Raw genomic sequence first — 15,823 nt, forward strand, 5'->3', positions numbered from 1 at the left:
TAGCGAAGTCGATATAGCCATGTCTGTCTTTCCGTCTGTATGTTGATATCAGCTTTCTGTAGACCCCAAATAACTTACAAACATGTTTGATACATCAATATATCAATAATTTTTCCGGCTCGTTTGCTATTTAAAATCGAGAAAATCGGCACACAAAAAAACCGGGACAACCTCGATTTTTGCCATATTTTTGATCTATATCTGGATTACTAAGTCATTAATATAGACAATATATGGATATCTAATAATAGATATTTCAAAGTCTATTGCAACGATGTATATAAGTATATAGTATGTTGGACATACAATGGGTCAAAATCGGGAAAAATATTTTTTAAGCCGAATTTTTTTTTTCATAAAAATTTTTTTGTCGTAAATTCTTTTTCCAAAAATAAAATTTTTAAAAATTAAAAAAAAAATTTTAAATAATTTAAAAAAAATTAAAAAACAATTTCGAAAAGAAAAAAAATTTTAAAAAAATTTAAAAAAAAAAAATTTTATAAAATTATTTGGAAAAAAAAATTTAAATTTTGTTTACCTAAAAATAAAATTTTTAAGTATAATTTGGTGAAGGGTATCTAAGATTCGGCACAGCCGAATATAGCTCTCTTACTTGTTTTTACTAATAAATTAAAATTTTTTGAAAACTATTTTTACCTAAAAATATGCATTTAAAATTAGTATTTTAAAGTATAATTTGGTGTAGGGTATATACGATTCGTCAAAGCCGAATATATCTCTTACTTGTTATTCGTTTGGAAGGCCTATCGATGCCATTATGTGTGGAATAATTCATGTGCAATTTTGCATGACTCTGGTGCATACAGCAGGCTGAATTTGACCGATGGCATGGATTATGTTGGCTTTGAGGGCAGCTGTGGCCTATTCACATAGATCTGCGACTTAAGAAAAACCCACAAGAAAAAACATAACGGAGTGAAGTCGCTCGATCTCGGTGGCCAGTTCATATAACCTCTACATTAAATGACCATGCCCTCAAATCGCTCGTGCATAATATCTAATGTGGCATATGCTGTGTGGCACGTAGCGCAGTCCTGTTAAAATCACATATCGTTTTAACAGGACCTTAACGGCCTATTATTCAATTCAGGCCAAACTAAGTAAGAGGTAATCATCGACCTAATGCGTTCGCCGTTGTCGGTGATGGCCTGGCCATCGTCGTTCTCAACAAAATATGGTGTGTAATCGGTCAGACCAAATTCTCCACCAAATGGCTCTTGGATCTCATGTTGGTTGGTATCGTCCCAAATGCAACAATTTCGTTTGTTGGCGTACCCATTCATCCAGAAGAGCGAGGAACTTTGTCCGAACAGAACACCCATTTTGATAAAACTATTTTATCATTCCGTGATTTGGCAAAATAAACCGAATAAAAACTGAAACAACTGCCAAAGTTCGGAAGTCCCTATTGGAAGAAAACTGATAACATAACTTTACAGTGTGATAATGCGGGTTGATCTGATATAAGGTGCCCTGAATAAGGATGTTTTCAAGGCGTATTAACAAGGTGAGTGCGTCCCGGCAACAAATACAACATGGCAAAAACAACAGGCAATTTGTTTTTGTTAAAATGTACGGTAAATGTCAAAATCAAGGCGAATTAAAATATTACTATGTTATTTACAATAACAAATGTAAACATAAACAAAGTTTGACATATAGTGTACATAAAACCACAGCGAATTAAGAAACAGCTGATTTTATGCACTCACCTTGTTAATACGCCTTGGATGTTTTCATAATTTCACCTTTAAAAATTATTTTCTCTTTAAGGTTTTCCCATATTATTTTTACACAGTTTACACCCTTCAAAAAAATGAAAAGAATAGCTACATTTGTATAGCTCGACTCAATTTTATTCGCCACAAACATTTGGTGTTTAAATGTTGTTTTATTATACATTGACATGCAATTGTACAAAAATCTATCATACTCAAACATACATACATATATAAATAAATATAAATTTATATATTTTTCTATTGTTTGTTTGAAACGAAAAAAAATATTCTAAATGTATGTCTGTGAAGGAAAGTTCTTTTTGTTTTCCTTTAAGGAAAATAGATTTTCCGTAACAATTGTTAATTGATGTTTTTCTGATGTTGTGTCGTATTTGCTGCCATTTACCTTCATACTGCTGTAATTTTCATTTCTTATCAAAAGTTTGTATTTTTTTTGTTTCGTTGGTTTAATTAAATGATTTTCTGTAATTCGTTTATAAAACGCAATGTATTATTGTTTGCTTGTCAGTATTTTGTTGATAATCATATTCTCACCATTATTTGGGTTTTAGTTTTGGGAAATTTATGTTTGTTTATTGTGACAAATAAGGGTGTTGTACTATAGTTTTTGGCAACAAATTTATGGGAAATTGAAGGTTATTAAGAGGTAAACCAAACCCTTAAAGTGGTTCATTAAATATTTAAGCAAAATTAGAAATATTTGTAAAATACGCGAATTAAATATAAAAAGTCGTAGAATTTAAATCCCTCTTGAGAGGGAAATAAAAATATTTGAGAAAGAATTCAATTAATGATTTTATATATTTGAAGTATTATTAAATATTTAAACAAAATTTTAAATATTTTAAAATTCGCGAATTAAAAAGAAAAATTCGTAATATTAAATTCGATAGAATTTAATTCCCTCTTGCGAGGGAATATAAAATAACCTGAAAAAAGAAATATTTGTAAAAGAATTTAATAAATTACATTTATTTTTGTAAAATTCGCAACTAAAAAAAACAGAAAAATTTGTAAAATAAAATTCGCGAGTGATTTAACATTTTACGAGATTTTCATTTTTAACACTATCTTATGCATATTTGTTTGTAACTCCATCTATTGGGAGTAATTTCCAATGATCTTACCCGATATTTCTTTAATCATTATCAAGTTCAATGTGCTAAATTCAAACACACTTAAATTAAATGACAACTTAGTTTAATTTTAAATATTTAACTATTGTGTTTACTTCTTAAATATAAAGAAAATTAGAAAACATCTGTTTAAATACAATTGTTTCAAACTGCTTAAAAAATATATACCCAATAAGCATATATAATGGAATCCAAGTTGAAAGCAAGTGTAATTCAAGCTTTATAGCCCATCTGTCCGTCTGTCTGTTGAAATCAATTTTCTGAAGACCCCAGATATCTTCGGGATCCAAATCTTCAATAATTCTGTCAGGCATGCTTTCGAGAATTTTGCTATTTAAAATCAGCCAAATCGGTCCACAAATGGCTGAGATATGAGGAAAAAACCAAGACAACCTCGATTTTTGACCTATTTTTGACCTATATCTGGATTAGTAAGACAATATGGATATCTAATGATAGATATTTCAAAGACATTTGCAACGACATATATAAGACCATAGTAAATTGGACCTACAACGGGTCAAAATCGGAAAAAAAAATTTAAAAAACAAAAAAAAAATAAAATTTAAAAAAAAAATTTTAAATTTAAAAAAAAAAATTTTAAATTTAAAAAAAAAATAAAATAACAATCAAAAAAATTTTTTTTCCAAAAAATGAAAAAAACAACGGCAAAAAAATTAAATTTTGTTTACCAAAAAATAATTAAAATTTTGAAGGGTATAATAGATCGGTTCCTGGAGAAAATGTTTGGCTCAAATGCATAAAATACATATTTTATTTAGTTCAACTTTTCAACATTTTTCAAATAATGTCATCATCAGCACTCTTTTGGTTTGCCCAGAGTAAATGCTTTCCAGTGTATTCTTTACATTGCCACAAAAAAAAATGCAACTTGAGCTAGAATAAAAGCTAGAAAATTATTTTTAAACTTTTACTGACAGATTTCACTGTATTATAGACACATATGTAAATAAGTGGCTCCCCTGGGTGTGTAATTTCTATTTCTTCTAACCATTTAAGGAATATTTTGTTGAAAAGATTCATTTATCTTATTTCTGTAAAACTCCTACACTTTTTTTTTTTTGGTTTTTGTTTTAAATGCAAAAATTAAGAGGGAAATAAAATTCATTTGGTTTCTTGACAAACTCATTATAGTTGTCTGTCACTGATTAATTAATAGATTTTTATTTCTTTGAAGAATAAAAAAAACAGCAACAGCTAGAGGGATCATTTATCAATAAGAAATGAATTTATAAGGAATAAATAATGATTATATTTTAATGTAAATATATTCTGCACTATGAAGATCATCAAGTAAAATTAATAAATTTAAATGTTTTTTTTTCGAAATCATTAAAGTTTATTAAAGATATTGGAAAATCAAGAAAAATATTATTTTAATACTTTATAGACACTTTCTTGTACATACTTATATATTATTACGAAATTGCACTATCAATTTGAATTTAATAGTCTGTAATGACTGCTTGCAACATTCATCATGTTTTTAAACATTTTCAGTGCTCGAAACTTCTACTTATCAATAATATTGATAACACGCTGTTACTAACATTGTTTATAAGTATAACATTACTAAGCTGCTAAAAGCTCTGGAAATAGAACATTCTAGTTTTGTCCATTAGATAATTCAAGAAACTACTAGATGACACTGTGTATATTAATAGTAACAGCAAGTTGCAGATAACACAGGTCAACAGCAAAAAAGGCTTCACTAACCTCTATATAGATTTGATACATCATGGTTACCTAAGTACAAAAATGGTAAAATTTTTCAGTTCTATGGATAGATTTTTTTTTTCTAAAATTGTGAATTTGTTTGGATGTTTCTTCACATAATTTATGATAACACAAAAGGGGTTAGTCCGATATTATTGAAATTAGCTTATTTTGAGTGTAAATTTTACATGTATTTTGTTTTTGTAACAAAAATTTTAACAAAACACATGTTAAATGTACACTTATAGTAAACGCTTGTACGCACACACAATTTTCTGAAAATAAGCGAATTCACTTAATTGTGCATAGATTCGAAAATAATCCATCGATTTTTATTATCGATATCTTATTTTGTTCCTATTACATGTGACTTTCCGATAAATTAATAAATCTAAACAATTTCTGTCGTTTTCGATTTTTTATGATTTTTTTAAAACAAAAAAATTGGATATTTTTACATAAAAAAAATATTTTTTGCTTCAATTTGTTATTATAACTTCGAAACTACTGAGCCGATTAAAACGCAATATATATGTGAAAATTTGTACATAGCACGGGGAAAATGTTTTCAACATTCAATCAATCTAAAGAAGAACATTAACTACTCAATTTTATGTATATCAAACAAAAAAGTAAAATTTTGTGAAAATGAGCGAATTCATTTAATTTTGAATAAATTCGAAAAGAATCAATCGATTTTTATCTTCGATATCTTGTTTTGTTGCTATTATATACAGCTTTTCAGCAAAGTAATAAACCTGAACAAGTTCTGCCATTTTCGATTTTTCATGAGTTTTTTAAAACACAAAAATTTTGTTATTTTCACGTAAAAAATATATTTTTTGCTTCAATTTTTTATTATAACTCCGAAACTACTGTGCCGATTAATACGCAATATATAACCGGATTAAGGGTTATGTAAATTTGAACATTTTTTAGTTTACTTCAATAATATCGGAAGAACCGTTTTTGAGTTATCATAAATTATGTGGTGTAACATTTGAAAAAATTCACAATTTTAGAAAAAAAAATCTATCCATAGAATTTAAAATTTTTACTATTTTTGTACAACTGGAACCACAATACATCAAAATTGAGTAGTGGTTTAAAAAGCCTCCAAAATTTTTTCGATTTTGTTGCCCTGTGTAATCGGTGTATTGCAGGCGCTGTTAGACTTAACATCAACTATATTACCAGTATGTTTTTAAAGTGTGTAATATAAGTGTGTTTATTAAAAGCGATTATTTAAATTGTTGTGTAAATTCAAATAAATAAAGAGTTGTTACAAATTTATTTGCAATTAAAAGAATACGTTTTATTTAAAGGAAATAAATCACCGTTTTTAAAAGGTAAAACCGTAACAATATCGTTAATAAAATTATAAAAGGAAATTTTTAAGTTTTTAAGAATTTATTCAAACAACAATTTACAAAGTTTGATATAAAGGGTGGGTAAATTTGGGATTATGAACTAAATTGGCTTAAAAACACGTTTTTTTAACAAATGCGGGTTTATAGATACCAATGTAAAGTAGAAATATGGAAACTAATAATGGAATATGATGTCGGGCAAATGTCCAACCCTTAAACGTTGGCAATCATCCGCAAAATTTTGAAAAAACGCTTCGCTTATATCGTCAGTGCAGTGCCGAATTTCATATTCCAGATCATCAGTGGATTGTCGTTTGTTCACTTAAATCCGGGTTTTCAAATGGCCCCAGAGAAAATAATCCATCGGCGTTAAATCACAAGAACGAAGTGGCCAACATCTTGCTAAAACCGAAGATCACTGCTAGCAACATTAGCCAATTGTGACCTCGAATTAAAGTAAACAGTAAAACTTTTCCAATTTTAATAGTAAATTTTCACAACTAAAATTCATTGTTCACGGGAGTAGCGTTCCATGGTTAAAATTTCCCAAGTTTGTACTAAATAAATGTTAAAGGATGACAGCTGAAATGTTTGACATTAACTTGACAGCCAGTTAATTGACTTCATAATCGGAAAGTTGGCCACCCGATAGAAGTTTTGAAGTGAATGTGTTCCATCTGTTTCAATGTGCAAGAGATGGTTTGTGCGGCCCAGAATTTGACACGAAATACAAAGATCGCCCAGGCCAGTCTAATAAGTTTAAAGACCAAGAATCTATTATGAGCTGCTGAAATCTGGCCAGACCATACACATTCGTTTGAAACAAACAAACGAAAAACGCCCAGAATATGGTCGGACACATGTTGCAATACCTGTTAAAAATTATTTAGAATGAAGTGGTTGGGAAGTTTCGCCTCAACCGCCTTATAATCCAGACTTTGCCCCGTCTGACTACTATTTTTTTCGATCGAAGCACAACGCTCTCTGTGGGATACGTTTCACTTTGGCGGATTGGCTTATACGTTCTTGGCCTCTTAAGTTGAACAGTTCTTTTGGCTCGGAATCCATATATTGCCAGAAAGATGGGAAAAGGTCATAGCTATGCGAGAGATTCTGGAAGCCATAGGCATCTGACATGGCTCAGAGATTTCAATTTTGATTGCTCACTTACTTGGCTGCCGCATTTGCTCACAATCTGGTGCACAAAGGGGTTCACATAATTACAGTTTCCATTGCAAAAATCCATGAATTAGCCTACGAAATGCTCCCTCTTCCAATCTATTTAGCGAATTTAGCCCTGATTGACTATTTCTTGTTTCCAAACATGAAGAAATGTCTCGGCGGAAAGAGATTTGACTACAAAGATAAAATCATCTCACAAACAAATACCTATTTTGCTGACCTCGACAATTTAATTTAAGTCGTGGCTGACATATTTTGTCGATTCACAAAGGGTCCTATCATGTCATATTGTCACAATGTCCTAATATTTCACGACTCGGCGGGTCGGCTTAACCCACTCTTAGGCGTTCGACGCATGTCTCTGCTGGTTGGTTACGATAACACAATAAACATACAGAGTAGAATTATTTTTGCTAGAAAGGCAATAATAACATTTTCAAACCATTATGAAATATTAGGACATTGCGACAATATGACATGATAGAAGACCTTGTGAATCGACCATTTCATGTTATTGCTCATATGTTAAATTATTCACAAATTCTAGTATTAGTTCATCAAATTTAGCTTTCAATATAATATTCACTTGCAATTTTCCTTTAAAAACTTAAACAATGTTCTATATTTTCCACAATCTTCAAAGAGTTAAATATTGACAACTTTTTACCACCCAACCATGATAATTTTATCAATACATTTCACACAATGGCGGTAGTTTTAACACATTTTTAAACATTAATAACAAATAAATATTTGAAATTCTTCAAAAGACATTGTTTGAGACTTTTTTTCATTCAAAACTGATATAAAAAAAGTAAAAAAAAACAACTAAAATTGTTACATGAGAAATTTTAACTTAAATTATGGAATCACACTACAAGTAACAACCAGCCAGCAGGTGCAATATTTGAAATAAACAATGGAATTCTCTCACAATTCAATTTTTTCATTCTTTTCTTATTTTTTGTTTTTGAGTTTAGTGTAAATAACTGAACAACCACAAACAAAAATTCATTAATAAAAAATGATAAATAGTAATGAACAAAAAAAAAACTCATCATCAAACCATACAAATAACGTAATAACAAATACCTAATAGACAATATAAATGGAAGCTTTTTTTATTTTTTTTTTTAAATACAACAATTACAGTAGAAAAACAATCTAGCAAAAGCTTATCAATTGAACAACCACAAAATTATATTGATACATCATCATCGTCATCATTATTGAAAATGTATCCACATAAAAAAAAAGAGTAATAAATAATGAAAAACAATTTAAACAAGGTGAATACTGGAGAAATGCGTAAAGTGAGAGTAAAGTTCCACTCTTTTGTACAACAAAAAAAAAAGATGGTCAATCAAAAAAGAGATTTTCATATTTATGTATTTCCATTGCTTCATAATAAAGAGATCAAATCAATTTTTTTCTGATATTGATTTAACAGTAGAGAGTGTGTATTGATAGGGAGATCAAAAATACAAATTGTTTTATGTCAGAGTTTTTTTAAACAGAGATGTAAACATGTTTATTAAAAACAAATAAATTAAATGAAAAAGAGCTTAAAAGTTAAATCTGAAGCAGTGGTAGGCACTGATAGCCACCAGGGGCCCAACGGAATCTACTATTCAGTATAACACAACACGAATAAGTTTGGAGTCTCCCCCGAGGCATGTCAGACAGGACCTTAGAAAATACGAGGAGATCATACAGAGGTATGTACAAGATCCATTTGATCGCAGCTCGTATATGACAGCTTTGAACATTCATAGAGACGCCATCAATTCTGCGGTAGCAGAATACCGTATGAATGTCGTACTTGGAGGTCGCCCACTACCGATAGCAGACGCCGAGAAGATTCTGCTGCGTAAAACAAGAGTTGTTCTGGCACAACTAAGATCAGGATGGAGCAACAGGCTTAATAGACATAGACAGTGCCGTCCTCAACTTATGCCCACCAGCATGTGGTCAGGGTCCCCATGACGCCCTCCACATTTTCAACTGTCCGCCCAGCCCTACTTAACTACATCCAGTTGATTTATAGACCCACCCAGCAGAAGTAGCTCAATTTCTTTGACTTGATATTGCAGAACCCCCAGATTAAATATTGAAAAATTGTTCACGCTGCACAGTGGGGCAGAATCAAAATTTTTTGGAAATAAATCTGCCATTTCTAAACGACTTATCCGATCGGGATAAAATTTGACATGGACGTAGCCAAGGAGTATTCGAGTTTAACTTATTAAAATTTACCCTACAAATGATCCAGGGGCGGCGCTATGTGGGCTAAAATGGTACCTTCGACATGACAAATTTTTAAACACGTGCAAAATTTATCCGATTTCAAATATTTTTATATTTTTGGAAAGCGCTCGGCTATGCTATTTATCTCTTACAATTTCCGAGTTATAGTCATTTCAAAATTGAAATTTTTAAAATTTTGCCATACCTTGGTTCGCTTTTTTAAAAATATAGGTCGGACTTTTGGACCGAATGGACTCGATTTTTTTTTTTAGTTTAGACAACTAAATTATTAATAACATACAAAAGATTTTAGAGCAATATCAATTATGGATCCAAAAATAAACGATTTTCAATTTAAGTAATCAAAAAATAGTTGATTTTTGCTGTTTTTTGAGCGAAAAGGTGACTTAACTCTTTTTATACCCTGCACCACCATAGTGGGGAGGGTATAATGCGTTTGTGCAGATGTTTGTAACGCCCAAAAATATTAGTCTAACACCCACCTTAAAGTATACCGATCGACTTAGAATCACTTTCTGAATTGATTTAACGATGTCCGTCCGTCCGTCTGGTCGGCTGGTTGTCCATGTAAACCTTGTGCGCAGAGTACAGGTCGCAATTTTGAAGATATTTCGATCAAATTTGGTACATATTATTTTTTCGGCCCAAGGACCAAGCCTATTGAAACTGGATGAAATCGGTCCATTATTTAACCTAGCCCCCATACAAATGTCCCCTCCAAATTGGACTTTATCGGTCATAAATGTTTAATTTATCTATGTATCTACACAAATTTCGCTCCAAATAAGTTTTATATATACAAAATTCATATCACCAATTTTTGTTACGATCGGTCCATAATTAGTCATATCTCCCATATAGACCCGCTTCCGAAAATCACTTTAACGTGCATAAATCGCTTAAAAATGTAGGTATATACACAAAATTCAACATAAATAACTTTCATATAGACATAAATCACACGACCTAATTTCATGGTGATCGGTCCATAATTGGTCATAGCTCCCATATAAGGCCCACTTCCGAAAATCACTCACGAATATAATTTATTGAAATTTTAAAAGAAAAATATTTTTACTCATTTACTTGGTTTAGGGTATTATATGGTCGAGCTTGACCGACCATACTTTCTTACTTGTTTAGTATGAAAAAGTGAAAAATTTTTGATGAACGGAGTTTTAAAGTGGCATATTTTTGAAACTAATTGAGATATTTAATTGAAATTTTGTTTGTAAGACCAAAAATTAACTTATCTAAACAAAAAAATATAACTCGGAGTAAATGTGGATCAAATTGTTGCTAATAATTGCAATCCTATTGAAATTTTGATACACATTTTTTTTTTTAGAAACTCAATAAATATGTAATAAAATCTTTATTTATTACCAAAACTTAATGAAATTTTCAACGTTTTTTAAAATTGTCATTCTAAATAAGAAAATGTAAAAAAACTTGTCAAAAGGTCAAAGGGAATCCCGCAATTCCTAATAATTGGAGCAAAAATCCCAAAAACACCCATGGGGTGTTTAAAAATTTGACCCATAGCACAGCCCCTGGATCATTTGTAGGGTCCATTTTAATAAGTTTAGCTCGAATACTACTTGGCTATGTCGATGTCAAATTTTATCCCGATCGGATGAGCCGTTTAGAAATGCCAGATTTATTTCCAAACAAATTTTGATTTTGCCCCACTGTGCGCTGCTACAACAACAACGAATAAGTTTTGTAACCCAAAATTAAATATATGGGAGAACTCTAATATTATTCAGAGCCTCTAAAGGCCTCTAACTAAAACATAAAGTTACTGTGAGTACTATGCATGCAGATCGCTAAATTCTATACAGTTGATCCACAACCCATTACCTGCTAGGTTTCGATCATTACACGATATACTTTATGTTCTAGCTTGACAACAGCTCAAAAACTTTTTATATTTTTCTCAATACTCATTTTTATTTATTGAAGCATCAGCAAAAATACTAATATGACCTTATTTTTTTTGTTAAGTACTTGGCAGATTCTACAAGAAACGGACAAAATTTTAAAAGAGGAAAAGTTATAGAATTCTTAGCAATAAATTCATACTTGATCAGCAAAGAGGGGTTAAAAATGAAAACGAACAGCAAAAACATTACGAGAGAACCGATAAATTGAGACTTTTTAATTTATCAATGTTTTGATTTGGTTTCTCACAGATCGATCTTTCTGTACGTGTAGAAAAAGGTGTAAAAACAGAATAGTTTTGGTTGTGCTGTATATCATGCTGGGATTTGTATGAGATTTTGTTATTGTGGGGAACTGGTTTTGAGAGCTTTAACTATTTACTGACTTGACTATGGGTTAACGTTGTGGTTGTTAATGTTTTTTTGTTTGTTGTTATATCTTTTTGGGTAAAGGGGTTTTAATAAGGTTTCTATTAAAAACCACACAGTCAACAAAATACATATTATGTACTCAAAATTATATTATGAATAAGAGCATTTACTATATTGAAATGCATGTGTTTGTTGGAATGTTTAATGTCTATATGTAGTACATCGGGGATGGATAATTAAATGTTGGTTCGGTATTAAAATAATATTCAAATAGTACAATTTTCTTTACAAACTCAGAGTCTAAATTTAAAAAAAATATTTCTTTTTCTTAACGTTTGGATACATAATTCTGAAATTCTATCCGATTCCATTCATAGCTTATTTTATTAAATGAATTGGATCCATAACTTGGCCTGTAAAACAGCCCACACCATAATTTTGCCAAACTTGACTATAATATTCGATTACCTAATACCCCGGTTTGCGTCGCTAATTGGGACTGGAGAAACGCGATGCAAACCGAAACGAAGCACGATTTTCCATACATTTGTATTGATTTTCATTTAATTGGTTCCTAGATTAATATTTTTACGGAAAAATAGATTTTTCAATACAAACATTTTCATATTAACGACGCAAATCGAAGTACTAAAGTCACAACTTCGAAGGCTTGCGACACAAACTGAAACAAATCGAAGCACTAACGACGCAACTTCGAAGCCATGCAACGCAAACTGGAACAAAATCGACGCAACTTCGAAATCACAGAAAATTTCAAAAGACGCAACTTCGAAACCGACGCAGAACGAATCGACGCAAACCGGGGTATTAGTTTGGTATCCAGTCTCTTTCCCTTCGGCCTTTTTATAACTGTTCTCCCATCATTGCCATTAGATTCAACCGAATAGAAAACCCGTATGAAATTTCGGTCCCAATTCTACAACAAATTTAATTTTACGAAAAACAACATGGATTTAGTTTTTTGCTAAAAATATTTCCTGTCTGTCTTTGCTAAGATTTGCTCCATCCTAGCTAAGCTTTGCACCATCGATTTAAATGGTAAAAAATTGGTTTCCTGAATTTCGTTATGGTCGTACGAGCACTGAATATGCCAAACGTTCTGGACGCTCAGTTGAGGTCTCTACACAATTGAAAAAATTCACGATATGGTGTTGGCCGATCGGATATTTCACTTTTAAAATGATCACTTGGGTATGCGAAAGATTTCCGCAAGATGGGTGCCGCATTTGTTCACAATCGACCACAAATGCAATGGTGTGACAACTTCGTAGGAGTGTTTGGCATTGTTCAATCGCCATATGGACGACTTTTTGCGCTAATTCGTAACAGTGGGACAAACGTATATCCACCACGACACTCAAAAGACCAAACAGCAGTCAATACAGCGGGTTTCTCGGCGTGAGTTGGTTTATTTTATTGATTCTTCCAAAATCCTCAATAATATATTAATTATTGAAATATTAAGGCCGTTTAAAAAATGTGTTGTCAAAATTGTGAAAAAAATTTAAAATATTGGTTAACTTACTTGTTTCTAATACACAATACAATATTTTTAATTTTACTTCCTTTAAAAATCAAATTTTGATCAGCACTATTGAAATTGACAAGGTTTTTTTATGATTTTAAAAGTTTGGGGTCATTTTAACCCCAAGTGCTATTAAGGGTTAATTTCCATTTTTCTGCTGCTAATATAAATACTGGATTTCATATTTATATTTTATATTTTTCTTAGGTTTCATTAAAATCGGAATAAAAATAAATAACATTTCACTATCTTTAAATTAGAAATTCCAAATATTGAAAAATTTCACTTTTGACCTTTACAATTTAAGGTTTAACGTTTTCCAATTTTATTAAAACTTTCAGACTACATTTAAATTACCTGGACTATAATATTCTGAATAGGTTTTTCATAAAATTCATAACATTAAGGAAATTGAGCTTATTTGCCAAAATATGGCCAAATAATTGGTTTTTCTCGAAAATTTCAAAATTTAAATCGCAGGTACGGAAAAACTATCGGAGATATTTTCATAATTTTTTCATATTTTTATTCCTTATTATATACTCAATAAAGATCAATGAGATGATCAAAAAATTCTGAAATTTGTTAAACAAAATGTTAAAAAATTTGAAAATGTAGTTTTGAAACTGCTGTTAAAAAAATTGTATATTTTTGGTCATATGTGCAAATAGGTTAACGGTATCCTACGAAAACAAAAACTCATATACAAGTAGATATTGATATATTTTAAGTAAAAATGAGCTTTTATTTTAATATTTCACAAAATATGTTAATTGTGTTCCTACATTTCTTGTTCAAGTTGCCTAAAACACGTTAATGTGTCTGGGGAATTTTTAATAACTTTACCTTTTTTTTATCAATTTCTGTTTTTTGTGTCCCATTTTTATTCTTTTAAATTAAATTGCAAAAGTAATTCTTTAATGGCAAAATTTTTCACAAAAACTGAAAAAATGCTTGTCTTAACCCCAACCGATTTACCTAAAATTTGTTCAGTATAATTTTTTTACTAATGCACAGTGGTTTAGAAACTTTTTTTTTTGGAAATAATTCGGTATCTTGGGAATTATTGGAGATATTGTTACGAAATTTCACATGGTATTAGCTGAGGTGTTTTCGAGTTGATTTACGTGTGTTCAGCTTCCTTGGGCCAATGGGGTCCAGTGCGTAGCCCCTCAAAGTTGGTTAACTCGGATCTCAAATTTATTTTAAAAAATCGCCAAAAATCCATTTATGACCCGAATGAGCTGAAATTTTGAATGTAAATGGTCCTTGAGAAGATCTGCAAAAACTACGCTTACAAGTGTAGGTTATTTCTATTAGTTGAAGAGATATTCAGGTTTATTGATTTATTTTTTTTTTAATTTTGCTCGATCTTTTTATGGTTTTTTAGATTTGGCGGGCCTACGGAGGGTCGAAATATATTTTGAAAATATCAGCTATATTGTCGATAAAATTTTAAATAAAATAAAAACAACTTGCTAACAGTTATCTCTTCCCTATAAAAAGTTATACGCATCCAAAATTGGAATTTGTAAAAAAATGTTGGTACTTGTAAAAAAATAGTTTTCCCCAAAAAACCCATATATTTTTTCTTTTGTAGAAAAAAAATTTCTTCGGAACTATATACAATTTTTATAATATCCGGAAAGATAACTTAATGCAAAAGTGTGTAAAGAAACATTTGGCTCACTTAAGCGGACATACCACCCCCCAGTCCTATCCAAACTTGGCCAATTTTAAAAGAAAAATTTCGGTTTGAGTAAAACTGTCTAAAAAGGCAAAGCACCGATCCACTAAAAAGCTTCATATTTGTATAACTCCAGATGTTTCTTAAATACCTACTAAGAATTTTTACTATCATACAGTAAATAACTTCACAGTAGGCACTTTTCTAAAAAAACTCAGTTTTTGGAACACATTTTCCCCGTTTTAGGAATTTCAGTATTTGAAAATAAAAAATTTCAAAAATTGTAATGCCATTGATTTAAGGACATTTGAGTCTATATTGGTTCCAAATTTTGTTATGTTATCTTTAATTGTTAAAATTTTACATTAATTCAAAATTTATATTTTTATTCGTGGAAAATCACCATATGATTTTTTTTTTAGTTTTTAAGGTAAATGAAGTCTCAAAATTTTATAAAATTATTTAATTTTACTCCACAAGTCATAATGTTTTCAACAATATCAAATACTTATACAAAAAGCCTTTATTTACTCCTCAGAAGTTCCACAAACCATGGCCCCTTTGAAAAATGTTTACGTTTTTGTTCGATATGTATGTTACGATTTTTTCGACTCTGTTGTAATTCGCATTGTTATAACCAAGAATTTTCAACATCCCGGGAATGAAAACGAAAGTATTTAAATGATATCCAATAAATGTTCAGATATAATGCTTAAACATTCTAAATGCGGATCATATCCTCAACCAATAATACTGTGGGAAAATCACACAATATTGATCGAAATTTCGAAATGGAATTTCTGATCGTAATTTGTTGCT

The 15,823-nt window shown here is 30.5% G+C and overlaps 1 protein-coding gene across 2 annotated transcripts in view; it reads right to left on the minus strand.

Annotated features, from left to right (window-relative positions):
• LOC135959897 (nucleoprotein TPR) overlaps positions 1 to 15,823 on the minus strand; it is a 150,785-nt gene that overhangs the window by 106,224 nt on the left and 28,738 nt on the right. The window lies entirely within an intron of this gene.

Source organism: Calliphora vicina, chromosome 5 (genome assembly GCF_958450345.1).
Source record: "Calliphora vicina chromosome 5, idCalVici1.1, whole genome shotgun sequence".
NCBI classification, from domain to species: Eukaryota; Metazoa; Arthropoda; class Insecta; order Diptera; family Calliphoridae; genus Calliphora; species Calliphora vicina.